We start from the raw sequence: 27,274 nt of genomic DNA, 5'->3' as shown, positions 1-27,274 counted from the left end.
TCACAATCACAGATGACCTGGGAGATACTGTCCATGGTCAGATCCACCCCTCGATCTCGTGCCCACTTATAGGTGGCATCTCTGCCCTGATGGCCTGAGGCATCATGGGCCCATCGAGCTAGGAACAACTCTCCCTTGTGTTTCCAGTCCAAGTCTACCTGGGACACTTCTATCTTTGCAGCCTGATCTACCTGCTTGTTGTTTTGGTGTTCTTCATTAGCCCTACTCTTGGGGACATGGGCATCTACATGGCGGACTTTCACAACCAGCTTTCTTACTCGAGCAGCAATGTTTTTCCCACTCTTCAGCAGCCCAGATTGGTTTTCCTCTAGGCTGCCAATTAGCTTTTTCCCACTTTTCTAACCATCCCCACAGAGCATTGGCTACCATCCATGAATCAGTGTAGAGGTAGAGCTTTGGCCACTTCTCCCTTTCAGCAATGTCCAGGGCTAGTTGAACAGCTTTGAGTTCAGCGAGTTGGCTTGATCCACCTTCTCCTTCAGTAGCTTCGGCAACCCGTCGTGTGGGACTCCATACGGCTGCTTTCCACTTTCTTTTCATCCCTACGATGCGACAAGAACCGTCGGTGAAAAGAGCGTAGCGTGTGTCTTCTGATGGCAGTTGGTTGTATGGTGGAGCTTCTTCAGCACGTGTCACTTGTTCTTCTTCATCAGTGAGACCAAAGTTTTCACCTTCAGGCCAATTTGTGATTATTTCCAAAATCCCAGGGCAGTACAGTTTTCCGATACAGGCGCGCTGTGTGATGAGAGCAATCCATTTGCTCCATGTGGCATTGGTGGTGTGGTGGGTAGAGGGAACCTCTGCTTTGAACATCCACCCCAGCACCGGTAGTCGGGGTGCCAGGAGGAGTTGTGCCTCAGTTCCAATTACCTCTGAGGCAGCTTGGATTCCTTCATAAGCTGCCAAGATTTCCTTCTCTGTGGGAGTGTAGTTGGCTTCAGACCCTCTGTAGCTTCGGCTCCAAAATCCCAGTGGTCGACCTCAAGTCTCACCAGACACCTTCTGCCAAAGGCTCCAGGACAGGCCATGGCTCCCAGCTGCAGAGTAGAGCCCATTCTTCACCTCTGGTCCTGTCCTGACTGGGCCAAGGGCTACGGCGTGAGCGATTTCCTGCTTGATTTGGGCAAAAGCTTGTTGCTGTTCGGGGCCCCAATGGAAATCATTCTTCTTGCGGGTAACCAGGTAAAGAGGACTCACAGTCTGGTTGTACTCAGGAATATGCATCCTCCAAAAGCCTATGGCACCTAGGAAAGCTTGCATTTCCTTCTTGTTGGTTGGTGGAGACATTGCTGTGATCTTATTGATGACCTCAGCGGGAATCTGACGCCGTCCATCTTGCCACTTCACTCCCAGGAACTGGATCTCTTGGGCAGGCCCCTTGACTTTGCTCTTCTTGATGGCGAAACCAGCTTCCAGGAGAATCCGGATAACTTTCTCTCCTTTCTCAAACACTTCTGGCTGCAGTGTTCCCCCACACAATGATGTCATCAATGTACTGCAGATGTTCTGGAGCCTCACCCTTTTCTAGTGCAGTCTGGATTAGTCCATGGCAGATGGTGGGACTGTGCTTCCACCCCTGGGGCAGTCGGTTCCAGGTGTACTGCACACCCCTCCAGGTGAAAGCAAACTGAGGCCTGCACTCTGCTGCCAAAGGAATGGAGAAAAATGCATTGGCAATGTCAATAGCAGCATACCACTTCGCTGCTTTGGACTCTAGCTCGTACTGTAGCTCCAACATGTCCGGCACAGCAGCGCTCAATGGTGGAGTCACTTCATTCAAGGCACGATAGTCCGCAGTCAATCTCCATTCTCCTTCAGATTTGCGTACAGGCCAGATGGGGCTGTTGAAGGGTGAGTGGGTCTTGCTGACCACCCCTTGGCTCTCCAGCTCACGGATCATCTTGTGGATGGGAATCACAGCATCTCGAGTTGTCCGGTACTGTCGGCGATGTACTGTCGAGGTAGCAATTGGTACTCTTTGTTCTTCCACCTTCAGAAGGCCTACTGCAGCCGGGTTCTCTGATAGCCCAGGCAAAGTGTTCAATTGCTTAATGCCCTCTGTCTCCACAGCAGCTATTCCAAAAGCCCACTTGAGTCCCTTTGGGTCTTTAAAATACCCGTTCCGGAGGAAGTCTATGCCCAAAATGCACGGGGCCTCTGGGCCAGTCACAATGAGATGCTTCTTCCACTCAGTTCCAGTCAGGCTCACCTCAGCTTCCACCAAGGTCAAATTTTGTGATCCACCTGTTACACCAGAAATAGAAACAGATTCTACCCCCACATGCTGCGATGGAATTATTGTACACTGTGCACCAGTGTCAACCAAGGCATCATATTTTTGTGGTTCTGATGTACCAGGCCAACGAATCCACACAGTCAAAAAAACACGTTTTTCCCTAACCTCTACCTGGCTGGAGGCAGGGCCCCTCTATGCCTGGTTATCCTTCTTTCCCTGGGCCTGTATCTTAGAGGTTCCTTCATGGGAATTGGACATGCCATCGTCTTTTCCATCATTTCCGGCAGTTTGGCTACAGGCAACTGGGGCTACTTCCTTTTTGGTAGATCCTCCTTTCTGAGACTTGCGCTCCTTCAATTCACGCACTCGTGCTGCCAAAGCAGAAGTGGGTTGTCTACCCCAGTTCCTCATGTTTTCCCCACTGTCACACAGGAAATCCCACAGCTCACTTCGTGGGATGTGCCTTCTCTTTGGGGAACATCCGCGGAGAAGGCACTCTTTAATGTCCTGGTGATTCCTTTCTATCTTATCTTCCATTTTCTGCATACGTGTTTCCACAGCTGCAATTCTTGCATGTGTTAGGCCATGCACAGAGTCTGCATATGCTCGGAGCTTCACTGCCATATCCTTCACAGTCTCATTCGCACCGTAGTCCGGTTTCATTATTGCTAAAGCAGAAGCGTATTCTGGTGGCCCAAGGTGTATGAGTTTTTGCCACATATATGGAATAACTCTGGCCCGGTCTGGACTCCTCAATCCTGGGTCATTTGCGAAGACAACCTCTACCACCCCTAGTTCTCTCAGGTGTTGGATCCCTTGCTCTATGGTCTTCCACGGGGTTTGCTGCATGTAGAGATCATCTCCACACATATATCTTTCAATCACGCCTGTCAAAACACGTCTCCAGACACTGGTTGAGTCAGTCCCCCTTTTCATCGCTTGGTCAATCACTGGATCATGTGACAGGGATCCCAAATGCCTCGCTTCAGCACCCTCCAGCATCACATCATCACCTGCCGCATCCCAAATACGGACCATCCAACTTATTATGGATTCATCGGACCGTCGGGTGTAATCCTTTCTTAGGCTGTGAAGGTCTTTTATGGACATGGACTCAGTAATGGTTTCTGTGCCTGAGTCGGTGGTTTTGAGGTTCCTTCCCCTGCATCGAGGTTCCTTCCCCTGCATTATCCTCATCTTTCACTGGGCGATCAGTTTTGGTTATGTGCTTTTTCCTTGTAACAGGAGCCACTGTCAGTGGCTTAGACTCTCCATCTGGTTTGGGCTTGCTGTCTGGTTTATCTGCAGCCTGAGTGACTGGGGTATCTGCAGGCTTTGCTGATTGATCTTCCTGCCTCTCTACCCTTACCGGCTGCAGTGTGTGATAGGCATATGCCAAGACCCAACATATTGCAAGGAGCTTGTTCCCATTAGAATTGTAATTGTATTTCTCTTTCAGATATTTCGCCACCTCAGCTGGTTTCTGAACTTGTTCAGGGGAAAAATTGCAAACCATTGGGTCAGAGAATTTCTTCAGGATTTGGCCTATATCCTCCCATTCCCCACATCACTCAGGATGCTCCACCTCTGGGTCAGGTGTCTCATCAGTCACCCTGGAAATCTGAGCTCTTATTCTAGACAAGCTGCAAACCACATAGAGGAAGATTACCAGATTAAATACCAGGAGGGTGGTCTCTTTAACATCCAGGGGAAACTGAACACTCTCAAAAGAAAACCTATCAAATTTAAAGGGAAGGGAAACCCCGACTCCTCCTCCTCTAACAATCTGGGTGCAGTTACTAATAAATTCCCAAACCAGGCTACTGAAGCTAGGACTGGGGTTAGGAGGGAGAAACCATTTATCATACACACTTTGAACAGCTGCCTGTACCTCTGTCAATTTCTTATAAATCATTATCACCGAGCACAGCAAAATAGAAATCCGAATTCGTGTCCCTGCTCTGCAAAAATTCCTTATCAAGGATAAGATCAGACCAAGTTGTGGATAGGCAAATAAACCTAGGGACCAGAAAGGCAATAGTACCTTAAACAAGCCTACGGACCAGAAATACATGAATATATCAAGCCAGAGAAATGTTATGAACTCAACCAACATGATGACTATTTTACTCCAGCACAGAATAAGTAAATTCAAACCAAAATGTAATTAGCACAGGTTTTTCACTTTCCTTCGAGCCACACGGTTGGGCGCCACTAAATTTGTACCGGTTTGGCCAAATTTAGAAATATATACTCTGAAAGAAGGCACAACCACCCCTCCCCCACCAGGTTCAGGAAAAAAAAATAAATTTTCCTCGAATGAAAGTGAAGAAGATAAAACTATTTATTTAACAAACACACGGGAAAGGAAAATAAGGTTAAATGGTAAAATCTTTCGCTGTGGAGGAAAAACCTGGGAAAGCGTTAGAGTCCTCCCTTTGGTCTCCTCGGAGCTGGGGCTTGGCCCAGGGCCAGGCCCCCTGTGCCCGGTGGAAAGTCCTCCCGATGTGCTCTGAGGTTGAAAGCAGTCCAGTAGCAAAGGGAGAAAATCCGGAATTCTAGAGAAGGAAAAAAGCAAGGTCCAACTCTCGGTCTCTCTCCGGAGAACCAGAAACTGAAAAACAACTGGCCAAAAGCTGATCGGAACACAGCAAGCCGGGTGCTTCCTCGCTCCCCTGCCGCGGCTGGGAAAAAAACACAACCCTATCTTTCTGTGACCTTGAACAAGCTGCAAACTGCTTTGAAAAAGTTTTGCTCAGTTTTTTCTTCTCCCTCTCAGGCTCAGTTTAGAGGCATAGAAAGGCACAAAAATTAATTTCTGGGCATAGGCAGCGATATGGGATACACATCATAAGGTCACCCCAAGACAATTGCCAAACAAAAAACATTCCTTGTGGGGTAGGTTGTTGCACACCAGACAGGGAATATTCCCACATACCTGTTGAATAGTCAAGTAGATTCACTGACATGATTAGCTAAAATAACAATACGGGGATGTGGTGGTGTCCCCCCCCTTTTTTCAGGCCGCACTGTGATCTGAGAAATGCTCATTAGGCCTTGGCCTTGATGAGCAGCACCTGGGTTCAGCTCTTCTTGAGCTTATCAGAAACACTGTCTGCTCCCAGAAACTGGTGCTGTTTAATGAGCTCCTGCTTTCCTTATGAACAGCCTTGACTATTTTTCTTCCCTGAATGGCATAACATCCCTGTTCTCACACTTTCAAAGAAAGTGCCGACCCAAACTGTGGCCAGGGTGAAACATTGTTATGACTAAAGCCCACTCTCTTATGACCCTATAAACAGCAGTCCAAAACGAGACCTTTGGAGCTCTCCTGGACCACAGCAGGTTGTGACAGCAACCTCCCTCTGAGCGGAATGCCTCTCAGAGCCAGCAAACTCTCTTGATTGCTATACTCAGAGGATTCCCAAACAATGACAAGTCCTGGGCTGATACCCCCACTCCTCAAGGCTTAACCCTTCTCTTGTTGAAGAGATGCAAAGGCATCTGAAGTGAGTATTTCACTTAGCTTCCAGGGGAATTTTTCACAGGTACCTTGCTTGCACTGACTCTTTCTGTCTCTGTGCATAAATGTGCGCACATGCTATAGCAAATCTGGGAGAAATGCTGCTTTCTTAGATGTTTAAGTACCTTAGATATCTAAGTAAGTTAGGCCTGGAAGTAAGGTTAAGTCATAAGTTATAAGCTAAGTTAAATGCTGCTAAGTGTTGTGTTTTTACTAAGTTGCTACATTTAACTTCGAAGTTATAAGCTAGGTTAAATGTTGTTAAGTGTTATTCCTCTGTTAAATTGTTAACCTTAAGTTATATGTTAAGTTAGGTATAAGTTAAGTGTTGTTCCTTTGTTAAATTGTTAGATTTAAGGTATAAGTTAAGTTAAGGTACTGTTAAGTTTGAGTGCTGTTAAGCTTTTAGGCCGTATTCCTTTTTATCCTTGTCCTCTGCCCTGGTTGCAGGAGAAAGAGTGCCAATATGGGTGTAACCAAACTGGATATTCTACTCCCATCTACATAATTTCTGATGAACTGTTAATGATGGGTCATTTGCAGTAGCTGCCCAGTGCACACCCGACCCCTCAGGCTACAAGCTGGGTGTTAAATGAGAAGAGGCAAACCCTGTGAGGCAGGGTAGTGTTTCTTTATCTTCACAAATGACTCAGCTGTGATAATTCCCTCCAGGGAAGTACCAACACAGTTACACCCATCCTGAGGGGGTTCTCTCTGCTAATGGGCCATAATGTCCCAATGGCACCAGCATAATAGGCAACTGTAATGACCTAGGCCATCAAGGACTCCCAAAAATATCCTATGATTCATACGATTACATCACCCCATTGTGAAACTCCCCACCCTGGGGGAGGTACTGAACATTCCTGCCTGGACCAGACTGTATATAAAAGGGGACTTGAGACACCACCACCATGGCTCGACAAACCCAGAGGAGGACCAGACCCCAGAGGAGGACCAGACTTTCCACAGGACCACTGCTTTTGACAAGACTGCAACCACCATCCTGACCTGGATTGTATCATTGCATTTATTGAAATCTTTCTATTAAATTATAACTGTGACCTGAAATCTCTCTCAAGGTATATGTGTGGGGGTCATTTCTCCCACTGGATTACTTTCAAACCTGCACACCCTCATATCCTTTTGTCACATGCACCTAAATGCACACACACTGTCCTGGGGTTACTGTCGCGGGTTGGATTTGTAACCGGGCAGAAACACCAATTTAGTGTAGTGGTTTGGTCTAAAATACTCATTACTGTTTATCTTCTGTGAGATAAGAATTAGGAGAAATACAAAGCAGGCACCAAACTTGAAAGAATATAAAGAAGTTTATTAACAGGCGTAAAAGAAGAAAAAAAAAAAATTATACCACCTTCAGAACTCTCCTCCTCCCCCCACCTTCCTCCCTTCTCCCACTGACAATGGAAAAAGACAGCCCTTAAGATGTTCAGTCTGTTTACCACTTCCATAATAACCTTGTTCAGTCCACTTAGAAAGAGAAGTCTCTTCTTGCTCGTGCAATGAAAACAGTATCACAACGAGACAGCCACCCACTTCCAAATATTGGTCAGTCCATTTAGGAAGAGGAGTCTCTCTGCTTGCGATGTGAGTTGTTATAAATAAAGTATGTAATTCGTGCTATTATATATAAAACTAGAATGTAATCAGACCATGTAGAGACAAAGTTTCAAAACCCCCCCACTGGCTTGGCTGAGAGAAAAATTTCACAACACTAAAGGAAGTTCTCTCACAATAAGTGAGGATTCCACCTAGGTGGGGTTGGATCTTATCACCCGACATTTGCACTTATGACGATTTTATCACCACCTTCTGGTATCTACATCTCATCTGATAAGGAATCAGACATTCCGAGAACTAAAAATAACTGTTCCAGGAACCAGAGATGGCCCATCCATCAGCAGAAATGACCCACTCATCACCCAGGATAGACGATTCATCAGACCCAGGAAAGGCTTTGTGCAGCCCAACTCCGGGACAAGAAAACTTCATGAATACGAGAAGAATAGAATTAATTCGGACTTCACCCAAAAACTGTATAAGAAGGGACCAGCCGAAGCAGCATTCGTGAACTTGGGAGGTCTGGTGCGATAGAGGTCAGATCTATGCGTGTTCACCCAGCTCCGACCCCGGGCTCGGAGCTGCTTTTCTCGATCGTGGCTTTTGAAACCGATATTTCGGTCGCATAATAAATGTCATTTCTTTATAAATTTTGATTGGGAAATTTTGTTTATCTCAAGTCCCTTCCCCTGACTTGCAGCTTTTCCCGCAACTGCTTTCGAGGGTCCACTCTTGAAGTTTTTTTGGGTACAATTTTAAGGTTGAGCCGTTCAGAGACAAGAAAAAACAGAGGCCCTTCTCCTTCCCTGGGAGCAAAGGGTCTTCCTCATCTTCATCTTTAAGACTATCTCTGGGAGCATCTCCAGGAACTGGGGTTTTCTCCTTTCCCGTTTGGAGCAGAAGTCCTCATCTGGTTCATCTCTCTCTGTCCAAACTTCTCATGAAATTACAGCTGCGTCAGCATCTGCTTATTGCTTGCGAGTTGAACACTCCACCCCCCATATCTTCATGAAATTACAAGGGGATACTCTGATATATCATAGCTTCACAACAGACTTTCAGCTTTAAGCATCACCTCTCTCTCTTCCCTCAGGTTTTCAGCTCTTCACAGCAATAAAAGGGTTAATCTCACCTCGGCCTTGCAGCTTTGCAGCTGGAATGTTGAATTTTTCTTATCGCAGTGGAGGGGGGGGGAGCCAAGCCCTCCGGCTGCCCACGGCAAGGCAGTGGGGGGGTTCCACGACTGGAGCAGGCCCATGGCTTCAGGATGGCCGTGGCCTGGCCCGGCCTGGCCCAAGCAGGGCCTGGCCGAGCCTGCTGGCCCCCGCACGGGGCCTGCTGCCACCTGTCCCAGCGCCGGAAAGGAGAGAGAGCTTGGGGGGGGAGTTTGTCTATTCTTAAGCGTGTATCACAGAGGCGGTCACAACTTTGTCGGGAGAGGCGCGGGAGATATGCTACCATGATTTCATGATCAGCAAGTCTCAACTTTATTGTCTTCTCATCTCATACTTATACAGCACTTAAACAGCTCATACATATTGCAAAAGCTGAGCACATGATTGGTCATCTTCTCTCGTGGGAACAACACGCCTTTCCACATTCCAGTCTGCTCCTTCTGCGGGGCTGGCTGGTTTGTATCCTGTTACATGTCCTGCTGATAAGAAACCGCTTTTCCTAAGATAAACTGACCCTGCATTCCACAAGGCTCTATCTTATCATGTCCTCTACTGCGCAACCATTCCTCAGATAAGCTCTCTACACTTCCCCCGTTTTCTTTATGCGCTATCATGCTCAGAGTTGTTGTTTTTAGCAGTACTCTTTTGATACAAGTTAGAGGGCAACTGAACAGGGCTAATCCTACCAAAACCATGATCAATAAGAGAAACAATGTTTTCACCATGCTTCTTACCCAACCACCTAATCCCAGTTCACTGACCAGCCCATCTAGGCCAAAGAAACCTGTATCTTCCTTAATTTTTTGAGAGTGATTTATAAGCTGTTGAATCTCTGTGTGAATAGAGCGAGAATTATCATTTAGATCCATGCAGCATAGTCCCTCAAATTCTTCACACCCGTGTCCATGAGCTAACAACAGAAAATCAATAGCAGCCCTATTTTGTAATACAGCATGTTGGACTGTGCTTAAATCATCTGCTAGCGCGGACAGTACTCTACTTGTTCCATTTGCTTGCTTCACTACCCAGCAGCTTAATCTCTCTATATTGCGATGAGCTCGAGCTGCTGCCCAAACGACTGCAAGTAATTCTAAGGTTTGCAGGGTATCATCTGACGAGGCGTTTATTAAATGCTGACGCCATTGCTGGTCTTGTTTCCATACGACGGCTGCTTTCCTTGTCTTTCTTCTGGCATCTGTGAATGCAGTAATGGCATTGTGGATAGGCTTATCTTCTCGCAAGGGTTTTGAAATCCAGTTCCATGCTCCTATCCACTGTAATGCCTTGGGAAACAGGGGACCGGTCTGAATTTTGGCTCCTGAGGACAACAGGGCTTCCGTGAGTAATGAAGAATTTAGCAAGTACCAGTCCAAGGCAGGTTTTTCCATTGGGAGATTGATGCACTCAGGTTCTTGTCCTCCAATTTCCAAAATGCGCAAACGTCCTTTCTTAATTAAATTAGCCAAATTTTCAAGTTTTGTGGTAATAGTTTTTCGTTGCTGCAACTGTGGTGATATCCATTCTAAAACCGCCAGCTCCCCCGTTTTCTTTAGCTGTGTAATTGCGCCGAGGAGGTGAGTTTCAGAATTCCAAATAGTAAGAGAGAGGGGGATGTCTGGATTAAGACGCGAAACAAAACCGTCTGTGATACAGGTGGTGATTTGTTGTAGAGCTTCTTGCTGCTGCGGCGTTAGGTGTACCGGTGCGCATGGGTCTGATCCTTTTAGTAAGGGACGGAGCTGATCTAAAAGAACATTGGGGATTCCTACTATTGGCTTCAACCACTGCAGATCACCTAACAGTTTTTGAGTGTCATTTAAAGTGGTGATTGAGGCTTGGATATGTAGTTTTTGAGGCTTCACTCTTTGATTGGTGATGACCCATCATAAATACTTCCACGGGTAGGATATTTGAATTTTGTTAGCAGCTATTACTAAAGACCATTCTTGAAGAGAGGAGGTAATGAGCTGAATTTCTGTTTGGTCAAAAGGCTCCTTCTGCGCAAACAAAATATCATCCATATAATGATAAATGATGGTCTGAGGTAACTTTTGTCGCAGTGGCTGCAATGCTGCATCGACATACAATTGACATATGGTGGGAGAGTTGCGCATTCCCTGCGGCAATACGGTCCACTCAAAACGTTTGTCTGGTTCACCACGATTAAGAGCAGGCAATGAAAAGGCAAATCGCTTCGTATCATCTGGATGTAGTGGAATTGTGAAAAAGCAATCCTTCAGGTCAATAATAAGAAGAGGCCAATCTTGTGGCAACATTGCTGGATTAGGGAGTCCTGGCTGCAGCGCTCCCATAGGCTCCATACGAGCATTGACAGTTCGAAGGTCTTGTAGCAGACGAAACGTGCCATTTTTCTTTTGGATGACAAAAATTGGGGTGTTCCATGGGCTTGTCGACGGCTTGAGATGTCCTTGTTGAAGCTGCTCATTGACTAGAGCGTGTGCTTCAAGCAGATTTTCCTGCTTTAAAGGCCATTGCTTAACCACTACAGGGTTATTGTCAGTCCATCTTAGTGGCAGCGGGAAATTCCAAGCAACGGCCCTTAGCAGAAATGGCGATCATCGGTAAGCACAAAACTCATTTGGGCCAATACATCTCTTCCGATGAGGCAGTCAACTGTGGGGGGTAGAGGGGCGATAGAAAAAGTTGCGGTAGTTTTCTTGCCCTCAATTTCTACAGTTATCAGCGGAGATTTGTGTGCTAGTTTCATTCCTCCGACACCAGTGATGGCTGTCATTGCTGGCAGAAGAGGCCAATGTGAGGGCCATGTGTTCACATCCACAATGCTGGAGTCTGCCCCTGTGTCTAGGAGGCTCTGTAACGTGATTGTTTCTCCTTTATAGGTTAGGGCACACGGCTTCCGTGGACGGCTATTAAGATCGATGGTGAGCAAGGTTAGTTCCCCAGTTGAGCCGCAGCCTGTATGAGCGTTTGGTTGAGCCTGCAAGGGTTGCATGCCTTGTGTGGCTTGAGGCAAAGGTACAAATTGAGCTAGTCTTTGGCCTTTGGGAATTCTTACAGGTGGATAAACAGTATAAGCTAGTATGAAGATATCACCCTGTGAGTCAGCGTCCACCACGCCTGGTTGAACGAACAGTCCTAGGGCAGTGGCAGATGATCGGCCAAGAATCAAGCCTCCTACTGGTGTACCATTGAGGCAGATGGGTCCTGTGAGTCCTGTAGGGATGTTATGGATTTCAGACGTCAGGAGATCACAGTCTACTGAGGCTGCCAAGTCCAGACCGATGCTGCCACCTGTTGCTGGCTGGAGGCAGGGCAAGGGTTTGCAGCTGCTACTTGTGTCCCTGTGCGGCTGCTGGACGCGCTGCTCCGGGAGTTTCCCTGCTTCTTGTTACGGCAGGCATTCGAGTTATGCGTGTTGGATTGGCATTTGTTGCACCAAACTCCGGATGCTGAGCACTCCCGACGAATGTGGCCCGACTGGCCACATCGATAGCATCTCATTCTGTTTCCCCCTTGAGGCAACCGGGGGGGCGTGGCTGCTGCTTGGAGGGGAGCAAGGGCTGCCATTACCTGCGTCTGAGCACTAGCTGCTTGTTCCTTCAATCCCTCCCCCAGCTTCTCTAATGCTTGGACTAAGAAGGCTTGAGCACCTGTGGGCAAGGTCGCAGCTTTATCTAGTAATGCCTGAGTGGTCCAATCACCAGGTATAGAGGTAATCAAAGACCTGGTGGTAGGGTTGCTATTTTGCAAAATGCACTGTCTTAAAATGGCATCTTGCATATGGTCGGGTATCCCTGCCCTAGAGATAGCATCCATAACCTTATCAACAAAGGAGCTTAATGATTCATCACGACCCTGCTTAATGCTCATATATAGGGGGGTCCCTCCCGATGTCCTGACTTTATCCATTGCTCTTTTAGCTACTGCCATGGCCTCCCTAAGTTTATGCGGCCCTAGTCCAGCTTGAGCTTCAACTCTGAGATACGGGCCCTGTCCCATAAGCTCGTCTACAGTAAGGCCTGTTAAGGGGTCCCCTTGGGGTCTGGGGAGATTAGTGCTATGTGCTGCTTCCTCTCTCCACCTTGCCTCAAAAAGCAATCTCTGAGAAGGGGTGTAAATGAGTTTCGTGATGGCCAGGATATCGGCAGGCAGAAGAATGTGGGCATTAAAAAGATAATCTAACATTTGCTTAGCTGGTTCACTAGACACCCCAAAGCTACCAACTGTTGCTCTCAGCTGGGACAGGAGTTTCCAGTCGAGATGGGCAAACTGCGCATTCTGGCCCCCTTGCGCATTAGTAGTGAAAACGACAGGGAAAGCCATCGCTTCTTGTGCAGCCGCCAGGAGTTCGGAATCTCCCCTTTCCATGCCGTCTCAGGCAAGCGCCTGCCACAACTCTCTCCTCCTTGCTGCCATAGCCTCCACCAGGTCAGATTCTGCCCCAGGGACAGGCTCTGTGGCATTAGAGGGGTCGGGCGGCGGCGGCTGGTGTGAGGGGGTTAATGCAGAGGCGGTGATTGAAGCGGAAGGCGGGGGGGCCGGCAGGGGGGTAGACGGCGCAGGGGATTGGCTGTCAGTGGGCGGTGGCTGTGGCGGAATCTCCACAGCGGCAAAGGCGGGGGGGTTAAGGGCCGTAGGGTAAACCGAGGAGTCATAATTTTGGTTATGCGAGTGCGCAGCCTTAATACCTACAACTGCTCGCTTCTCTGCCTGCACTAACAGTAGCTCATTATGAACTGCTTTCCAAAGTTTGCTTATTTTCTTGGCTGACTTATCATCGTCTAAAACAAGGCTAAAAAGTTGATCCCCGTACCTCCGCCATTCTACTAATTCGTGAATGCTGTGGGGGTCAGCAAAGAAGCCATAGGAACGTGCGTGAGTTAGTAGGGAAGGGAGGTCTTTTTCTAAGTTAAAAGCTTTAAAGTGACGCTTAAGAAGAAAGGCTTTAAATAAATCCTGTGCTGCTTGCCTATCCATACTTACGGTACCGTTGCTAGCCCCTCCAGGCTTCGGCAGCACGTATCAGCGAACCCACCGGTGTGGTCGTTCGGGCACGGAGACGGGAACACAGTTGTCCTCCGCTCTTATTGCCGTCCGTCTAGCTGCGGGACCTGAACCCAATGCACCTCTCCTTGTGGAAGTGGGGGTAGGGGGGGGTCAGGGACGTGCCTTCTGTTCGGGCGTCAGATGTCGGGAGAGGCGCGGGAGATATGCTACCATGATTTCATGATCAGCAAGTCTCAACTTTATTGTCTTCTCATCTCATACTTATACAGCACTTAAACAGCTCATACATATTGCAAAAGCTGAGCACATGATTGGTCATCTTCTCTCGTGGGAACAACACGCCTTTCCACATTCCAGTCTGCTCCTTCTGCGGGGCTGGCTGGTTTGTATCCTGTTACATGTCCTGCTGATAAGAAACCGCTTTTCCTAAGATAAACTGACCCTGCATTCCGCAAGGCTCTATCTTATCATGTCCTCTACTGCGCAACCATTCCTCAGATAAGCTCTCTACACAACTTTAAGTGGCTTAAAGAATTGTCCATATTCAAACTGGCCAGCTGATAGGTTCTATCAGGTCCCAGAGGAAACTGTAAGCACCCCTTAGCAAGGACATCCCTTCGGGGACTATGCTTGCTAACCTATGACATACTGTATTCCCTATCTCAAACCGGGACATACACACACACACACACACACACACACACACACACATACACACACACCCCCAATAGTTCTTGGCTAATTTCTGTTTTGATTGCCTGGATTTTGTTTGCTTTGTTGTTGCTTGTTTTTCCTTGGTGTGCCTTGACTATCTAGTAAGTAGTAGAGTGAATCTTGCCAACGAACCTTGCCGTTCTGTTGCTTAATATTAAATCTGGTTTTTGCTGATACCCCTGCAGGTGATTTTTTTAAGTGATCTAGAACACCTGATTGTAACCAGGGAGAAGAGGAAAAGTGGGAGCATCTGTTGGAATAGTTACATGTAAAAAGAGGCTACTCAGGAAACTTGCTGTATTTAATGAACAGTCAGTAGAGGGTGGCCAGTGACCAGGGAACTATGCAACACAGTGACCTCTGCTTGTACCCTGTGCCGCACTTGGCTGAGATCATGATCCACTGAAGGATCTACCACTGCAACTGAGAGATAACAAAGGATTGTAGGATACCTGGCAGGTAGACTATATTGGTCCCTTCCAAATTTCTGGTGGAAAACAATATATACTGGTTGGGGTTGAGGCAATATCACGAGTAAATCTGGCTGAAGGTGTGCAATGAACTATGGGAGAAAATACTGTAAAAACCCTAGCTATGGTTCAGTTGCCTGCCCAAACTGAAGTCTATCCAATCAGACAATCAAAGCCATTTCACTGCTGGGATGGTACAGGAGTGGGCTCAGGAAGAAGGAATTCACGCTCCGTGTTATCCACAAGCAAACAGTATTGTGGAATGCACCACTGGGCTTCTAAAGCAAACCATAATGCCTCATAACTCTGGATGGGCCTCCTATGTCTCTGATGCAGTAACCAAAATTAATAGTTGGTGGGGAATCTATGGTTGACCTGGAATTACAGCATTCTGCCCTGAATATCCCACTATTCTACCAGGCAAAAGGGAAGATAAAATTCCTGCAAACCCACTCCATTATCCAGGCCAATCTGTATTAGTGAACTTACCCTCTGTTGGACAGGTGCAACTCGCTCTAAAACCCCGGTCAACTGTAATGCATTGGTAGCTACTCATGGTCACGGAAAGGACCATTAAAGCAACTCAAGAGATTTTTCCTTCTTTTTAATAATCGGTCAGTAGAGGGCCAAATTTTCTCTTTTCTTTTTACAGGAACTGACCAACAGGTGAGATCAAGCTGCATGGGACCGATGAAACTTTTAAGTGCCCCTATAATTGCTTGTATTATCAGTTTATTAATACTTGTGATTTGTGTTTTTATCACAAGTGACTTGTTGGGAGACCAAATTTAATAAAATCATTTTATGCATCACTGATTTTTGCCAAGTTTGTCTTTTTACTAAAAAAAAAAAAAAAGATGTGGGAAAAATTTTTATGTATGTATAATTCTGTCTCAACCAATTGAGAATCAAGGAACTCAACCAAATTTAGCCTGGAAGTTAGTACAATAATTTATGCATATTTGGAATCATACAAATATGTATTAACCTGCCATGTTCTGTCTTGGAAGGCTTTAAATTTATGATAATATGGCTAAATTTCTCAAAGGTATTAACAGGTGAACTAAATAATCTGGACAAAACAAGGGGAAATTTCACAATAAGAATAAAAGAAAGCCTTTTACCAGCTCCCACGTAACTCTACCTGGAACCAAACAAACACTTATGACCTCACCAACAGTAAAGCCATAATTTTTGGTTTGTATCAATATTATATCCTGATTTTTGTGTTTGTTACTTTGCTAATATTGAGGGGTGTGATTTTAACTATTCAGATTCTGTGGTATCCCATCAATCACACCCTGTGATTATTCACTTGATGCTTACTGTTTTACTTTTCATTTTGGTAAGCAGATTCTATTGGATGATGATTTGTACCATCTCTCTTCTTTATTTTTCTTCTCTCTTTTCTCCATCTGTCCACTATATGAAAATCACCACCTGTGAAGAAGACTTGGAGTGAGCAGCAGAAGAAAAATTATTGATTCTTCAAGCCACGGCGCGATGTGAAAGACTGAAATGATTAATGACTTAAACATTGCTAAAATCATCGAAGGACTTTTGCCCACTGTAGCAAACTGCAAAGAAACATCTGTTCATCTTTGACCACCAAAGCCCACCCCTCCTCAAATATGCCAACCAACTGGAGATTGGACTGTGATGGTGTCTCGGTTTGAAAGACAGGTGTCTGCTAAGGAAGGCAGAAGCCCCCCTTGAAGTGGCAGATATAACCCCTTTCCCTCTGAGTTATTATGATTTTGAAATCAAGGGTCTTTAGGCAAAGATGTGGGAAATAGGAATAACAGTTCTTTACTATATATATAGATAGATAGATAGATAGATAGATATATAACCAGTCGAACAAAACAAAAACAACTATGACAGTAACAGCAAACACAAACCCAGTCCCAGCCTTCTCGGCTGTCAGGCCCTTTCCCCTCGGGTGCAGTTCTGCTCGCAGCCGGCAGGGATCGCTGGCGGCTCCCGGTGAGCAGGGCAGGTGCGATGGTTCCCCCGCGGCTGCAGGGGGCGCTCCGGAGCGAGCTCGGGGAGCACGCGGCTGCTCTGGTGCCCTGGGATCCCGGGGAAGGATGGAACAAAAAAAAACTTCACAAACCGCTGGGCAGCCGGTCCTGGACTCCCGGAACAGCAGGCTGGAATGGCAGGCTGGAGCAGCAGGCACAAACACAAATCCCGGGTGGCAGACGAGATGTATCCAAAAGGGGAACCCCCCGGGGCTCCAGGCAGGCAGGGTGAGCACGGCTACAGCGTAGCAAAGGCTCGAAACAGCAGCGGTGCAGGGCGGCCACAGCCCCAGCCTCCAGCAGGGCAGGGAAAGCAGCCTTGGGATCCCGGTGTTGTTTCCAGCAGAAAGGAAAGACACCGAAAACGGGAACCAGCAGCTCTTCTCTCCGCGGCTTCTCTCTCCAGACGCTGAGAGCAAACTCCCAACACGCCCAGGTGAAACAAAGAGTAGCCAGGCCCACCCCACCCCCAAAACGGGCTGCTCTGCTGCTTTTGTCTTTCTTAAGTATAGTCATTTGTCCCCTAGCAACATGCATATGGGAGAAAATTCCTCTAACAGAAAAAAAAACTAGGACAAAACTAAAACCCCAACATTATACACCCCGATTTTTTTCCCATACTAACATGTTACATGAAACTGAACCTTTTTAACCATATAAATACATGCATCACCCAAATTATATACATATATACATGCTGATACTGATACAAGTACAGAGCCATGGGTAGTTCACCCTAAGACAAGGTCCCCTTATGGTATGCATCAGGTCTCTCCATCCCTTTGCATCACCCACCAGGTACAACCTGGTCCCTGAACAAAAACAACCTCACAGATGGGTTTGTCTTTGCTCAAGGCAGACTTTACCCAAACAGTTTTTCCAAGCATACCTCTCACGTGCACCACTGGAACCTTATCCCCATCTGTTGTTTGTAGGGGTTCGGATTGGGCAGGGCCTGCTCGGCTGGTGGAGCCTCGGGTGTTAATTAACCAGGTGGCTCTTGCTAAATGCACCTCCTAGTTTTTGAAAGTCCCCCCACCCAGTGCCTTCAAGGTGGTTTTAAGCAGTCCATTACACCGCTCAACCTTCCCAGCTGCTGGTGCATGGTAAGGGATGTGGTACACCCACTCAATGCCATGTTCTCTAGCCCAGGTGTTTATAAGGCTGTTCTTGAAGTGAGTCCCATTGTCAGATTCAATTCTCTCAGGGGTACCATGCCTCCAAAGGACTTGCTTTTCGAGGCCCAGGATGGTGTTCCGGGCAGTAGCGTGAGGCACAGGGTAGGTCTCCAGCCATCCAGTGGTGGCTTCTACCATTGTGAGCACATGGCGCTTGCCTTGGCGGGTTTGAGGCAGTGTGATGTAATCAATCTGCCAGGCCTCCCCATACTTGTATTTGGACCACCGCCCACCATACCACAGGGGCTTCACCCGCTTGGCCTGCTCGATCTCAGCGCATGTCTCACAGTCATGGATCACCTGGGAGATACTGTCCATGGTTAGATCCACCCCTCGGTCTCGTGCCCACTTATAGGTGGCATCTCTGCCCTGATGGCCTGAGGCACCATGGGCCCATCGAGCTAGGAACAGCTCTCCTTTATGTTGCCAATCCAAGTCTATCTGGGACACCTCTATTTTCGCAGCCTGATCTACCTGCTTGTTATTACGATGTTCTTCATTAGCCCGGCTCTTGGGGATGTGAGCATCTACATGACGGGCCTTCACAGATAGTTTCTCTACTCGAGTGGCAATGTCTTTCCACTCCTCAGCAGCCCAGATTGGTTTTCCTCTGCGCTGCCAGTTTGCCTTATTCCACCTTTCCAGCCAACCCCACAGAGCATTGGCTACCATCCATGAATCAGTGTAGAGGTAGAGCTTTGGCCACTTCTCTCTTTCAGCTATGTCCAGAGCTAATTGAACGGCTTTTAGCTCAGCAAATTGGCTCGATCCACCTTCTCCTTCTGTAGCCTGTGCAACTTGTCGTGTGGGGCTCCATACAGCAGCTTTCCATTTCCGGCTAGCACCTACAATTCGGCAGGAACCATCAGTGAAGAGGGCATATTGTCTTTCACTCTCTGGTAGCTCGTTATATGGTGGGGCTTCTTCGGCATGCTTCACCTGCTCCTCTTCTTCTTCAGAAGATAACCCAAAAGTCTCACCTTCTGGCCAGTTCGTAATTATTTCCAAGATCCCAGGGCGACTTGGGTTTCCAATTCGGGCGCGCTGCGTGATGAGGGCGATCCATTTGCTCCAAGTAGCATCGGTGGCGTGATGCGTGGAGGGAACCTTGCCTTTGAACATCCACCCCAGCACCGGTAGTCGGGGTGCCAGGAGGAGTTGTGCCTCTGTGCCGATTACTTCTGAGGCAGCTTGGACTCCTTCATAAGCTGCCAAGATTTCTTTCTCTGTGGGAATGTAGTTGGCTTCAGACCCTCTGTAGCTTCGGCTCCAAAATCCCAGTGGTCGACCTCAAGTCTCACCAGACACCTTCTGCCAAAGGCTCCAGGACAGGCCATGGCTCCCAGCTGCAGAGTAGAGCACGTTCCTCACCTCTGGTCCTGTCCTGACTGGGCCAAGGGCTACGGCGTGAGCGATTTCCTGCTTGATCTGGGCAAAGGCTTGCTGCTGTTCAGGGCCCCAGTGGAAATCGTTCTTCTTGCGGGTAACCAGGTAGAGAGGGCTCACGATCTGGCTGTACTCAGGAATGTGCATCCTCCAGAAACCTATGGCGCCTAGGAAAGCTTGTGTTTCCTTCTTATTGGTCAGTGGAGACATCGCAGTGATCTTATTGATGACCTCAGTGGGAATCTGATGTCGTCCATCTTGCCACTTTACGCCCAGGAACTGGATCTTATTGAGCAGGTCCCTTGACTTTGCTCTTCTTGATGGCGAAACCAGCTTCCAGGAGAATTTGGATTATTCTCTCTCCCTTCTCAAACACTTCTGTTGCAGTGTTCCCCCACACAATGATGTCATCAATGTACTGCAGATGTTCTGGAGCTTCACCCTTTTCCAATGCAGCCTGGATCAGTCCATGGCAGATGGTGGGACTGTGCTTCCACCCCTGGGGCAGTCGGTTCCAGGTGTACTGCACACCCCTCCAGGTGAAAGCAAACTGAGGCCTGCACTCTGCTGCCAGAGGAATGGAGAAAAATGCATTGGCAATGTCAATAGCAGCATACCACTTCGCTGCTTTGGACTCCAGCTCGTACTGGAGCTCCAACATGTCCGGCACAGCAGCGCTCAGTGGTGGAGTCACTTCATTCAAGGCACGATAGTCCACAGTCAATCTCCATTCTCCTTCAGATTTGCGCACAGGCCAGTTGGGGCTGTTGAAGGGTGAGTGGGTCTTGCTGACCACCCCTTGGCTCTCTAGCTCACAAATCATCTTGTGGATGGGAATCACAGCATCTCGGTTCGTCCGATACTGCCGGCGGTGCACTGACGAGGTGGCAATTGGCACTAATTGCTCTTCCACTTTCAGGAGCCCCACTGCAGAAGGATTCTCTGATAGTCCAGGCAGGGTGTTCAATTGCCTAATGCCCTCTGCCTCCACAGCAGCAATCCCAAACGCCCACCTGAGTCCCTTTGGGTCTTTGTAATAGCCATTCCGGAGGAAATCTATGCCCAGAATACACGGGGCCTCTGGGCCGGTCACAATCGGATGCTTTTGCCACTCCTTCCCAGTCAGGCTCACCTCAGCTTCCAAAAGGGTCAACTGCTGTGATCCCCCGGTCACCCCAGCAATGGATACAGGTTCTGCCCCCACATGTCCCGATGGCATTAAAGTACACTGTGGCCCAGTATCAACCAATGCATCATATTTTTGCGGCTCTGATGTGCCAGGCCATCGAATCCACACCGTCCAGAAAACACGGTTCTCCCGTGCCTCTTCCTGGCTAGAGGCAGGGCCCCTCTAGCCCTGGTTATCATTCTTTCCCTGGGCATACATACTAGAGGTACCTTCGAGGGGATGTGACATATCATCCTCCCTTCTGTAATACCTGGCAGCTCGGTTACGGGAGGCTGAGGCTACTTTCACCTTAGCGGAACCCCCTCGGTTAGTGCCTCCCTCCTTGAGTTCACGCACCCGCGCTGCCAGGACAGAAGTGGGTTTCCCATCCCACCTTCTCATGTCTTCCCCATGCTCACACAGGAAAAACCACAGCTCAGCTCGTGGGGTGTACCCTCTCTCTCTAGCAGGGGGACGACGGGCTCTGACTTGGGGGCCTGTGACTCGCACTGGTGCCACACTGACCTTCCTCATCTCCTCCATCTCCTCCCTCATTTCCTTCCTCATCTCCTTCATCTCCTCTTTGAGGTCCTGGACCACAGCAGAGACATGAGCTTTCAGCGGGCCATTGACCATACTGTCATAATTCCTGAGCTTGTTGGCGACAGAGCCCACTGTTTCTCGGGTATTGTCAGCATCAATCGTTGCAATGAAGGTGGTGTATTGCGGTGGCCCTAGTCTTGCCAGGTTCCACATCATCTGTCCTGTGCACCTGACCTTATCAGGGTCATTACCGTGCTGTCCATCCCTCCCAAAGAGTACCTCTAATACTGCCACCTCTCTTAGCTGTTGGATCCCTTCCTTAAGTGTCTTCCACTGCATTCTATGATGGTACTCCTGCATTCTCTCTTTGTGAATGAACCTTTCTCTCACACTCATTAAGAGCCGCTCCCAGAGAGAAAGGGGCTCTGGCTCCCTCACAAATATCTGGTTCACACCTGGGTCCTGGGTCAACGATCCCAGATACCTTGCCTCACCACTATCCAGTTGCACACTTGTGCCCATAAGGTCCCAAACCCGAAGCAGCCAGGTGGTATAAGGCTCACGCCCCCTTCGCACAATGTCGTCTCGCATACCACGGAGACTGTCGTACAACAGGGACTCAATGATGATTTCTGGCTCTGGCTCACCTGCTGGTTGTGAGGGCCCTGGTTCCCCATCATCATTAACTGGTCGTACTGATTTGGTCTTACACTTCCTCCTTTGCACAGGGGCGACTGCTGCTGGCTGTGGTTGTCCTTGGGGTTCAGCTGAAACCTGGACGGTTGTAACATCCGTGGGTTCCACTGCTGCACCGTCGGACTCACCCTCTTTGGGGTGGGGAGAGGTTTTTTCACTAGCTGAGGAGGTGTATTCCCTTAGCAATTGGCATATCCCCTGGCGCACCTGGCCCATCTCCTGGCGCACCTGGCCCATCTCCTGGCACATCTCCTTGCGCACCTGGCCCATCTCCTGGCACATCTCCTGCATCCCTTTCGCCAGTACCCCCACCCATTTCGGGTAGTCCATTTCTGAGGTGGGCTGTTGTGCGGTATCTGGCTGTGGGGGAGGGTCTCTAGTGTCTGGGGCTGTGTCAGTCTCTGGGGCTGAATCAGGCTCTGGGGTAGGATCTCTAGTGTCTGGGGCCGTGTCAGGTTCCGGGGCAGGATCAGGCTCTGGGGTAGGAACTTTACTCTCTGGGGCCATGTCAGGTTCTGGGGCAGGATCAGGCTTTGGGGCAGGATCTCTAGTCTCTGGGGCTGGTGTCTGGGTAGTTATCCAAGCCAATCTCAACTTATCCTTGAATGCTAAATAGAGTAGGCCTACCAGCAGCAGGTGGTTAGTATTCAGAGGGAATCTAAACCCTTCGAAAATTGATGGGGTGGGTCCAAAGAACTGGTTGAGGGGTTGGGGGAAAACTTCCCCTGGTGTCATTTCCTCACAGAAGGTACCATTGTTAACATAACCCCAAAAACATGCGCTCAGTGTGTGGTAGCCGTTTATCCACGTGCCCACATTCCGGAGGAAGTTAAAATCCCATGAATTCCTCACCTTCTCGACCCATAGCGCAAGCTGGATAACGGCAATAGTAGCCTTAGTCAGAGGAACCATATTCAAGTAAGGAGCTGCAAAGGGGAAGAATATAGCCACGGCCACATGCCACCCGAACCAGGGCAAAGAAGACCACATAGTGCTGCCTACCAAGGTTCCTATATCCAACACACCAAATTAAGCTATCCAGGAACTGTTATTCCTTTTTCACCTCTCTCTCTTAATGCCCTCAGGCCCCACGGTTGGGCGCCAAAATCTGTCTCGGTTTGAAAGACAGGTGTCTGCTAAGGAAGGCAGAAGCCCCCCTTGAAGTGGCAGATATAACCCCTTTCCCTCTGAGTTATTATGATTTTGAAATCAAGGGTCTTTAGGCAAAGATGTGGGAAATAGGAATAACAGTTCTTTACTATATATATAGATAGATAGATAGATAGATAGATAGATATATAACCAGTCGAACAAAACAAAAACAACTATGACAGTAACAGCAAACACAAACCCAGTCCCAGCCTTCTCGGCTGTCAGGCCCTTTCCCCTCGGGTGCAGTTCCGCTCGCAGCCGGCAGGGATCGCTGGCGGCTCCCGGTGAGCAGGGCAGGTGCGATGGTTCCCCCGCGGCTGCAGGGGGCGCTCCGGAGCGAGCTCGGGGAGCACGCGGCTGCTCTGGTGCCCTGGGATCCCGGGGAAGGATGGAACAAAAAAAAACTTCACAAACCGCTGGGCAGCCGGTCCTGGACCCTCCGGAACAGCAGGCTGGAATGGCAGGCTGGAGCAGCAGGCACAAACACAAATCCCGGGTGGCAGACGAGATGTATCCAAAAGGGGAACCCCCCGGGGCTCCAGGCAGGCAGGGTGAGCACGGCTACAGCGTAGCAAAGGCTCGAAACAGCAGCGGTGCAGGGCGGCCACAGCCCCAGCCTCCAGCAGGGCAGGGAAAGCAGCCTTGGGATCCCGGTGTTGTTTCCAGCAGAAAGGAAAGACACCGAAAACGGGAACCAGCAGCTCTTCTCTCCGCGGCTTCTCTCTCCAGACGCTGAGAGCGAACTCCCAACACGCCCAGGTGAAACAAAGAGTAGCCAGGCCCACCCCACCCCCAAAACGGGCTGCTCTGCTGCTTTTGTCTTTCTTAAGTATAGTCATTTGTCCCCTAGCAACATGCATATGGGAGAAAATTCCTCTAACAGAAAAAAAAACTAGGACAAAACTAAAACCCCAACATTATACACCCCGATTTTTTTCCCATACTAACATGTTACATGAAACTGAACCTTTTTAACCATATAAATACATGCATCACCCAAATTATATACATATATACATGCTGATACTGATACAAGTACAGAGCCATGGGTAGTTCACCCTAAGACAAGGTCCCCTTATGGTATGCATCAGGTCTCTCCATCCCTTTGCATCACCCACCAGGTACAACCTGGTCCCTGAACAAAAACAACCCCACAGATAGGTTTGTCTTTGCTCAAGGCAGACTTTACCCAAACAGTTTTTCCAAGCATACCTCTCACGTGCACCACTGGAACCTTATCCCCATCTGTTGTTTGTAGGGGTTCGGATTGGGCAGGGCCTGCTCGGCTGGTGGAGCCTCGGGTGTTAATTAACCAGGTGGCTCTTGCTAAATGCACCTCCCAGTTTTTGAAAGTCCCCCCACCCAGTGCCTTCAAGGTGGTTTTAAGCAGTCCATTACACCGCTCAACCTTCCCAGCTGCTGGTGCATGGTAAGGGATGTGGTACACCCACTCAATGCCATGTTCTCTAGCCCAGGTGTTTATAAGGCTGTTCTTGAAGTGAGTCCCATTGTCAGATTCAATTCTCTCAGGGGTACCATGCCTCCAAAGGACTTGCTTTTCGAGGCCCAGGATGGTGTTCCGGGCAGTAGCGTGAGGCACAGGGTAGGTCTCCAGCCATCCAGTGGTGGCTTCTACCATTGTGAGCACATGGCGCTTGCCTTGGCGGGTTTGAGGCAGTGTGATGTAATCAATCTGCCAGGCCTCCCCATACTTGTATTTGGACCACCGCCCACCATACCACAGGGGCTTCACCCGCTTGGCCTGCTCGATCTCAGCGCATGTCTCACAGTCATGGATCACCTGGGAGATACTGTCCATGGTTAGATCCACCCCTCGGTCTCGTGCCCACTTATAGGTGGCATCTCTGCCCTGATGGCCTGAGGCACCATGGGCCCATCGAGCTAGGAACAGCTCTCCTTTATGTTGCCAATCCAAGTCTATCTGGGACACCTCTATTTTCGCAGCCTGATCTACCTGCTTGTTATTACGATGTTCTTCATTAGCCCGGCTCTTGGGGATGTGAGCATCTACATGACGGGCCTTCACAGATAGTTTCTCTACTCGAGTGGCAATGTCTTTCCACTCCTCAGCAGCCCAGATTGGTTTTCCTCTGCGCTGCCAGTTTGCCTTATTCCACCTTTCCAGCCAACCCCACAGAGCATTGGCTACCATCCATGAATCAGTGTAGAGGTAGAGCTTTGGCCACTTCTCTCTTTCAGCTATGTCCAGAGCTAATTGAACGGCTTTTAGCTCAGCAAATTGGCTCGATCCACCTTCTCCTTCTGTAGCCTGTGCAACTTGTCGTGTGGGGCTCCATACAGCAGCTTTCCATTTCCGGCTAGCACCTACAATTCGGCAGGAACCATCAGTGAAGAGGGCATATTGTCTTTCACTCTCTGGTAGCTCGTTATATGGTGGGGCTTCTTCGGCATGCTTCACCTGCTCCTCTTCTTCTTCAGAAGATAACCCAAAAGTCTCACCTTCTGGCCAGTTCGTAATTATTTCCAAGATCCCAGGGCGACTTGGGTTTCCAATTCGGGCGCGCTGCGTGATGAGGGCGATCCATTTGCTCCAAGTAGCATCGGTGGCGTGATGCGTGGAGGGAACCTTGCCTTTGAACATCCACCCCAGCACCGGTAGTCGGGGTGCCAGGAGGAGTTGTGCCTCTGTGCCGATTACTTCTGAGGCAGCTTGGACTCCTTCATAAGCTGCCAAGATTTCTTTCTCTGTGGGAATGTAGTTGGCTTCAGACCCTCTGTAGCTTCGGCTCCAAAATCCCAGTGGTCGACCTCAAGTCTCACCAGACACCTTCTGCCAAAGGCTCCAGGACAGGCCATGGCTCCCAGCTGCAGAGTAGAGCACGTTCCTCACCTCTGGTCCTGTCCTGACTGGGCCAAGGGCTACGGCGTGAGCGATTTCCTGCTTGATCTGGGCAAAGGCTTGCTGCTGTTCAGGGCCCCAGTGGAAATCGTTCTTCTTGCGGGTAACCAGGTAGAGAGGGCTCACGATCTGGCTGTACTCAGGAATGTGCATCCTCCAGAAACCTATGGCGCCTAGGAAAGCTTGTGTTTCCTTCTTATTGGTCAGTGGAGACATCGCAGTGATCTTATTGATGACCTCAGTGGGAATCTGATGTCGTCCATCTTGCCACTTTACGCCCAGGAACTGGATCTTATTGAGCAGGTCCCTTGACTTTGCTCTTCTTGATGGCGAAACCAGCTTCCAGGAGAATTTGGATTATTCTCTCTCCCTTCTCAAACACTTCTGTTGCAGTGTTCCCCCACACAATGATGTCATCAATGTACTGCAGATGTTCTGGAGCTTCACCCTTTTCCAATGCAGCCTGGATCAGTCCATGGCAGATGGTGGGACTGTGCTTCCACCCCTGGGGCAGTCGGTTCCAGGTGTACTGCACACCCCTCCAGGTGAAAGCAAACTGAGGCCTGCACTCTGCTGCCAGAGGAATGGAGAAAAATGCATTGGCAATGTCAATAGCAGCATACCACTTCGCTGCTTTGGACTCCAGCTCGTACTGGAGCTCCAACATGTCCGGCACAGCAGCGCTCAGTGGTGGAGTCACTTCATTCAAGGCACGATAGTCCACAGTCAATCTCCATTCTCCTTCAGATTTGCGCACAGGCCAGTTGGGGCTGTTGAAGGGTGAGTGGGTCTTGCTGACCACCCCTTGGCTCTCTAGCTCACAAATCATCTTGTGGATGGGAATCACAGCATCTCGGTTCGTCCGATACTGCCGGCGGTGCACTGACGAGGTGGCAATTGGCACTAATTGCTCTTCCACTTTCAGGAGCCCCACTGCAGAAGGATTCTCTGATAGTCCAGGCAGGGTGTTCAATTGCCTAATGCCCTCTGCCTCCACAGCAGCAATCCCAAACGCCCACCTGAGTCCCTTTGGGTCTTTGTAATAGCCATTCCGGAGGAAATCTATGCCCAGAATACACGGGGCCTCTGGGCCGGTCACAATCGGATGCTTTTGCCACTCCTTCCCAGTCAGGCTCACCTCAGCTTCCAAAAGGGTCAACTGCTGTGATCCCCCGGTCACCCCAGCAATGGATACAGGTTCTGCCCCCACATGTCCCGATGGCATTAAAGTACACTGTGGCCCAGTATCAACCAATGCATCATATTTTTGCGGCTCTGATGTGCCAGGCCATCGAATCCACACCGTCCAGAAAACACGGTTCTCCCGTGCCTCTTCCTGGCTAGAGGCAGGGCCCCTCTAGCCCTGGTTATCATTCTTTCCCTGGGCATACATACTAGAGGTACCTTCGAGGGGATGTGACATATCATCCTCCCTTCTGTAATACCTGGCAGCTCGGTTACGGGAGGCTGAGGCTACTTTCACCTTAGCGGAACCCCCTCGGTTAGTGCCTCCCTCCTTGAGTTCACGCACCCG

The sequence above is a fragment of the Aphelocoma coerulescens genome, assembly GCF_041296385.1.
Source record: "Aphelocoma coerulescens isolate FSJ_1873_10779 chromosome W unlocalized genomic scaffold, UR_Acoe_1.0 ChrW_unloc_scaf_3, whole genome shotgun sequence".
In the NCBI taxonomy this organism is placed as follows: domain Eukaryota; kingdom Metazoa; phylum Chordata; class Aves; order Passeriformes; family Corvidae; genus Aphelocoma; species Aphelocoma coerulescens.
This window is presented reverse-complemented; position numbering follows the sequence as displayed.